The 7,186-nt window shown below is 34.9% G+C and overlaps 1 pseudogene; it reads right to left on the bottom strand.

Moving 5' to 3' along the window:
* Positions 1-547: 547 nt before the first annotated feature.
* The window catches only part of LOC102822473, a 43,693-nt pseudogene continuing 37,054 nt past the window's right edge, over positions 548-7,186 (bottom strand).

The raw sequence follows: 7,186 nt of genomic DNA, 5'->3' as shown, positions 1-7,186 counted from the left end.
CCCTTATTTATATATCATAGTAGATCTCTGCTCCAGAGTATTTTCTTTTTGTTTTTGTGTTTTTATGTGAAAACTCCATTTTATTATAAGGTTTTTTATATCACACTAGCTCAAATGCATTTATATACAACTACTTTCACACATGTCCTTTGGAATTATTTCTGTCATTTTTAGTATGTGACTTGACTAAAGTATTTGAATCTAAACAAACAATATTTGAAATGACTTATCTTTTAAATGACTTGGATAAGGAATAAAGTTATCAGTTGATTATTAGGGCTATTAATCTCCAACAAGACACTTTGTCAAAATGTTTCTTCAGATATAGACGTTGTTGTTATAAATTAGAATCTTCAATAAATAAGGGCAGAACAAGAGTACTATAGAAGCTGCTGTTTAAGCCTCCCATATTCTTAAACGTCTGATAGAAACAAAGAAAAGTATCTTTTCTGCAAACTAAATGGGATTCCAGTATTTCAATCTAGTTGGACTTTCAGAGGAAGAAGTCTAAGACGTTATTATATATACTATCATGGCTCTAGTTGCATTAACTATATGTGAAGAGATTAATGCCTTCCCAAACCCAAAGGTGGAAGAGCATATAAACCAGTATGATAATTGGTAAGAGCATACTATAAAAGCACAGGCTGGCTATGCTGTGCAGCCTGAGTGAAATTTTCTTCCACAGAGGGTGAGAAGAACAGTCCTGCCAGAGAGTTCAGTGGGACAAGAATAGTCAAGCTAGGAAGGGACAGAGATTTTCTCCTCCTCCACTTATTACCTGCCACACTGACATTTTAAAAGGTAAATGGCATTAAGAGAATTCAGTTGTATGTGACTTCTTTGCTTTTGAACACTTTATAACAGTCCTTTGAAGTGCATTTGTGCAATATATTATGTCATTTGATTTCCTGACTGCTGCTTCTGTAAGCATTGGTTGTGGATCCAAGTAAAATGAAATATTTGATGACTTCAATCGTTTCTTTGGTATCATAATATTATTTACTGGTCTCGTTGTGGACTTTTGTTATCTTTACATTAAATTGTAATCTATATGGAAAACTGTAGTCTTTGATTTTCATCATCACATGTCCGAAGTCCTCTTCATTTTCAGCAAGCAAGTTTGTATCATCTGCATATTGCAGGTTTTTAATAAACCTTCTTCCAATCCTGATGCTATGTTACATTCTTCTTCAGATTATTTGTTCAGCATACAGATTTAATAAGTATGGTGAAAATATACCATTCTGATGCACACCTTTCCTGATTTTAAGCCAGTCAGAATCTCATTGTTCTATTTGAATGCCTTCTGTTATATGTATAGGTTATTTATGAGCATTAAGTGTTCTAGAATAACCACTATTAGCAATATTATCTATAGTTTGTTATGATCCACACAGTAGAATGTATTTGCATAGCCAATAAAATACATGCAAACATTTTTATGGTATTCTCTGCTTTTAGCCAATATCCATCTGACATCAGCAATGATATTCCTTATTCTATGTCCTCTTCTGAATCCAGATTGAATTTTTGACAGCTCCATATTGATGAACTGCTACAACAATTTTTGACTCATCATCAGCAAAACTTTATTTGCATGTGATATTAATATTGTTTGATGGTTTCTGCATTCTTTTGGATCACCTTTCTTTGGAATATGAATCTCTTCCAGTTTCCCAGGTCTTCAGATTTCTTGGAATAGATGAGTGAGTACAGCCAGTGCTGCATCAGTTTGTTCCAACATTTCAATTAGTACTCCATCAATTCCTGGAGCCTTGTTCTCCACTAACACCTTGGACAAATTAAAATCTCTGGCCCTTAAATTTTCAATTGAAATCAATAATAATAATAACACCCATAGCCACCACCACCACCACCACCATTATTTGTTTATTGTCCCTCAGCTCAAATCTCCAAATCTGTGACAATGTGGAGGAACTCTGCCAACTACATTTCTCAGACTACCTACCAATGGTTATCTTGTTAGTTTCTATCAATAAGAGACACAAGAGAGAGGGTCTTTACTGTTTCTTGCTATTTTTGTCAGAACTATTTATGGCAGGACCAAAAATATTCCCTGAAGTTTCCTGAAAACAAACAATATTGGTTTTGTTATGTACCATGTTGATGGTTCTGATACATAGTGATCCTGTGTGCAACAGAATGAAACACTGTCTGGTCCTATTCATCATCACAATCATTGCTTTGTTTCAGCTGATAGTTGCAGACTGTCAGTCCATCCTGTTAAGGGTTTTCTTCTTTTTCACAGCCCTTCTACCAGGCATGATGTCCTTCTCTAGGGACTGGTCCCTCCTGATAACATGTCCAAAGTATGGTGGACAAAGTCTCACTATTCTAACTTCTAAGGAGCATTCTGGTTGTACTTCTTTCGACATTGCTATTGTTGTTAAGTGCACCTGAGTCAGTTCTCACCCATAACAACCCTGCATAGGGTTTCTGAGAAACAGTTGGTGGTTTTGAACTGCTTACCTTGTGGTACAGAGTCCAGTGCTAATCATACAGCATCACACCAGGAGTTCAACACAGATTTGTTCATTCTTCTGGCGTTTCATTGCATTTAATATTCTTCACAAACACCATAATTGGAAGACACCAATATTTCTTAGGTCTTATCTAATCATATTCCCTGCTTTAGGTTGCACGTACCTTAGTCTTCAAAGTGACATCTTTGCTTTTGAACACTTAAAAGAGGTCATTAGCAGCATATTGGCCCAATGCAATATGTTAATTGATATTTTGACTACTGTTTCCATGAGTACTGATTGTGGATTTAAATTATATGAAATATTTGACAACTTCAATCTTTTCTATGCTGATAATGATGTTTATTGGTTCACTTGTGAGGGTTTTTGTTTCCTATACATTGAGGTGTAATCCATACTGAATAATATTTTCTTTACTTTTCATCAGCAAGTTCTTTAAGACATCTTCACTTTCAACAAGCAAGTTTGTGTCAGATTGTTAATGAGTCATCCTCCAATCCTGACACGATTATCTTCTTCAGGTCAACTTGTTTTATTATTTGATCAGTATACAGATTGACTAAGTATGATGAAAGAACACAACCATAACACAGTTACCTGATTTTAAACTTCATAGTGTCACCTTGTTCTGTTCAAATGACTGCTTCTTATTCTATAATAGGTTTTACATAAACACAATTAAGTGCTGTGGAATTTCCATTCTTCACACTGTTCTCCATAATTTGTTACAATCTACACATTTGAATACTTTTGCATAGTCAATAAAACCCAGGTAAACATCTTTCTGATATTCTCTGCTTTCAGTCATGATCTATCTGATAGCAACAATGATATCCCTTCCTCAACATCCTCTTTAGAATCCAGCTTGAATTTCTGCCACTTTCCATTTTTGAATTACCTTCTGCAAAATTTTACTTACATGTGCTATTAATGATATTGTTTGAGGACTCCCATATTTTGCTGGGTCACCTTTCTTTAGAGTGAGCATAAATATAGATTTCCTCCAGTGTGTTGATGGAGTCCTGGCGTGGTCTATGGGTTAATTCACTGGACTGAAAAGTCAGTTTAAACCACAAGATTGGCAGTCCTAGCTCACCAGCTGCTCTCAGAAACCCTATACAGAATCACTATGGGTTGGAACCAACTCAACAGCACTAGCACTTAACAACAACAAATCAGTGTGTTAAACATACACAAATTCTTGCCCTGGATGTATGAACCCTTCCAGTGTCTCATCTCCACTTGTTGAAACATCTCAGGTGATACAAAGCTATAGCTTAGATTAATTAGTAAAGAATGTTTACCTTGAATATTGAGCACTTTAAAGATCTATCAATATGGGATCAAATGAACAACAGCCACTTGAAAATTCACATAGGAAACTTAGTGGCAGTGAGTTTATGATAATGGGAGAGGAACAACTCAAAAAGGAGAATGAGAATGGTTTTACAAGTATAAGAATTAATCAGTGGCACTGAATTGTATATGTGAAAATTGTTGAATTGGTATGTTCTGCTATGTATATTCTCAATAGCAAGAACAAAATAAGATAAATTACAAAAAATTATGATGCAATAATTTATAATAATCTAAGTAATATGATAAATTATTGATTCATTTTTAAGTAAAATTAGTAACTGAAAATGAAAATATTCAGTTTTTTATTAGGGAATATAGTAAATTAATTTGTGTAAATGGAAACTCACCAGTTGGTAACTTAACTAGCAACATGTGAAGGTGTTTTGTTAAACATTTTGAGTAGTTAAACATTCTTCAGCAAAAACAAATAGATAAACCCAGTAAATTTCAATAGAAAGTAAAGAATGTACCACCACAAAAGATGAAGCATGACACAGTGCCTATCTAAACTATATAAGATCACATAATTTTATCTAATAATTTTTTCTCATGATTTGAAAATGTCTAAGGAGTCCTGACATGGTGCTATAGGATAAGTACTGCATGGTAGGTGATTCAAACCCATCAGCGACACCTCAAAAACTCTATAGAGGTTACTATGAGCTAGAATTGACTTGATGGCACTTAACAACAACAAAAGGATAACAAGAAATAAATTCATACATTACATTTATTAATTCTACATATAGTTATATGTTTTTATTGTGATTTTTAAAGTTTTTACCTCTTATCTAACTAGTTTTACATTTTTCTGCATTTCTTTTTGCTCATCTGAAAATAAGATTTTAAATACATAATCTCTGTTTCTTTTTATCAGAAATAAGAAGAAATGTTTTTGAAATTGAAATTCTTTTCTCATACTAGAAGTCTCAATGATTGTTGAATTACACCGAAGGATATTTGACATTTCCTCAATCAAGTTTGGACTCCACCAAGTCTTTTGAACTTTTAAGGTAATAAAAGAAGAATGACTCAGGCTAACAATTTCAAGATCTGTCTGACTGCTAGCATGTTTGGCAAAATTATTCCAAGCCTAACCCTATCATAACCTTTTCAATGAAGAGTATTTCTTTGCAATCAAATCTTCCTTATATGTTCTTTGTAAGCCATATGCATTTCAAAAATATATTTTGACCTTAACTTCAATTTGGGAAACAGATTTCATGCTGTGGTCCATTTTTTATACAAGAGCTTCTAAGAGTGGAAGCTCTTGCATAGTTAATTTCTGGCTAGTTCATCATTGCCTTTCTTAGGCATGAAAGGAAAGTTGTGCCCAATAAAGTTTCTAAGAAATTACACTAGCCATCACCCCAGTGCCCTGTGTATTTCCTGCTTGTTTGTAGGTGTTTTGTTCTCTTTATGCTACAAAATTTCTTCACTGTCTTTATAGGATCTATGAAAACTAGTAAATCAGGTGATATCTTTCTTATTCAATTGTTATTGTTGTTGTTAAGTGCCCATCTAGTCAGTTCCAACTCATAGAGACCTTGTATAGGGTATGTGAGAAGTGTCTGGTAGTTTTTAACAGTTAACCTTGCAGTTAGCAGTCCCATGCTTATCCTATGGTGCCATGCTAGGATTCCTCAAATGTGTTCAAGACCACATAAATATTACAGAGGCTACAAGTAATAGAGCATGGTTTGTTTGATTCTTTCTCATGACTGCATGAGAGTGAATACCAGCAAATTAATGAACAAATAATCAAGAAAATTAAAATTTATGCCTATCCTAAAACTAATTTTAGATAAATTGCAGAGTTTTCATGTTTGTGTTTTTTTATTTTGTTTTTGTCTCAGCATCAGAAATTATGTATAATTATCATGATCACTCCACCGCTCATCTGTCTGTCATACTGTGGTGGCTTATAAGTTGCTGTGATTCTGGAAGTTATTCCAAGAGTATTCTAAATACCAGCAGGGTCACCCATGGTGGACAGGTTTCAGATGAGCTTCAAGACAATGACAGACTAGGAAGAAGGAATGACGAACCACTTCTGAATATTTAGTCACTGAAAACTTTATGAATAGCAGAGAAACACTATCAGATATAGTGCCGGAAAATGAGCCCCTCAGGTTAAAAGGCACTCAAAATGCTCCTGGGAAAGAGCTGCCTCCTCAAAGTAGAGGTGACTGTGATGACGTGAATGGAGTAAAGCCTATGGGATCTTCAATTGCTGATGGGGCACAACTCAAAATGAAGACAAACAGCTGTGAACATTGATTAATAATCAGAACAAGGAATGTATAAAGTATGAATCTAGGAAAATTAGAAAATGTTAAAAATGAAATGGACCACATAAACATCAATATCTTAGGCATTAGTGAGCTGAAATGAACTGACAACCACATGGTTTACTATGTCAGGAATGGCAAATTGCAGAAAAATGGTGTTGCATTCATTGTCAAAAAGAAAATATACAGATCAGTCATGAGGTACAGTGCTGGCTGTAATAGGGTAATATTCATGCACCTACAGGGAAGACCTGAGTACTGGTGTGGCACTTTGGGTTAATGAGCCAGACTGCAAAGCTGTTTGAAATGCAAGGTTGGTGGTTCAAGCTCACTAGCTGCATCTTGGAAACCCTATACAGGGTTGCTATGGGTCAGAATTGACTCGACGGCACTTAACAACAACAACAGTGAAGACCAGTTATTAAGACTATTATTCAAATTTATGCACCACCAACAAAAGCCAATGAGGATGAAATAGAAAAATTCTACCAACTTCTACAATCTGAAAACAATAAAGCATGCGATCAAGATGTATTGATCATTACTGGTGATTGGAATGCAAAGGTTGGGAGCAAAGAGGAAGGATCAGTAGTTGGAAAACATGGCCTTGGTGATGGAAATGATGCTAAAGATTGCATGATAGAATTCTGTAAAATCAATGATTTGTTCATTTAAAATACCTTCTTTATACAGCATAAGAGACGACAATACAGATGGATCTCACCAGATGGAATACATAGAAATCAAATTGACTACATCTGCGGAAAGAGACAATGGAAAAACTCTCTATCGTCAGTCAAAACAACGTCTAGGGCAGATTGTGGAACAGACCATCAATTGCTTCTATGCAAAATCAAATTGAATACTATGCTACCTTGAAGAACAACAAGGAAGCTGCAAGCCACCGCATAACATGGATGAACCTTGAGGGCATTATGTTGAGTGAAATTAGTCAGGCACAAAAAGAGAAATACTGCATAGGACCACTACTGTAAAAGACTAAGGGAAAGAACCCATACTAAAGGGGTG

Source organism: Chrysochloris asiatica, unplaced genomic scaffold, assembly GCF_000296735.1.
Source record: "Chrysochloris asiatica unplaced genomic scaffold, ChrAsi1.0 scaffold00120, whole genome shotgun sequence".
NCBI classification, from domain to species: domain Eukaryota; kingdom Metazoa; phylum Chordata; class Mammalia; order Afrosoricida; family Chrysochloridae; genus Chrysochloris; species Chrysochloris asiatica.
This window is presented reverse-complemented; position numbering and strand designations above follow the sequence as displayed.